Here is a 219-nt window from a genome sequence, read left to right as displayed (position 1 = left end):
TCCAGCCACGACCCGGGTCAGGCTTGATTTGCAGCTTGGTCGCTTTCAGAAGCGGCTGTCAGTTTGGTAAACAGGAGGCTGCCGGGTGAATTGAACAGAAGGGGGAGATTAGCATATTAATGCGGCGCTTGCTAATCGCCTTCCCTCCTTCCTCCCCGCCTCCCTCCCTCCCGAATGAAGGCAGGAGTACGGGCACCCACGCTCCCTCCCCGCCTGCTT

The 219-nt window shown here is 59.4% G+C and overlaps 1 protein-coding gene across 1 annotated transcript in view; it reads left to right on the top strand.

Moving 5' to 3' along the window:
- The window catches only part of PTK2 (protein tyrosine kinase 2), a 233,240-nt gene that overhangs the window by 62,044 nt on the left and 170,977 nt on the right, over positions 1-219 (top strand). The gene's annotated exons all lie outside the window — the stretch shown is intronic.

The sequence above is a fragment of the Egretta garzetta genome, unplaced genomic scaffold (genome assembly GCF_000687185.1).
Source record: "Egretta garzetta isolate BGI_Z169 unplaced genomic scaffold, ASM68718v1 scaffold441, whole genome shotgun sequence".
In the NCBI taxonomy this organism is placed as follows: Eukaryota; Metazoa; Chordata; class Aves; order Pelecaniformes; family Ardeidae; genus Egretta; species Egretta garzetta.
Note: the sequence above shows the minus strand (reverse complement) of the source record. Positions and strands in the feature narration are given on the sequence as shown.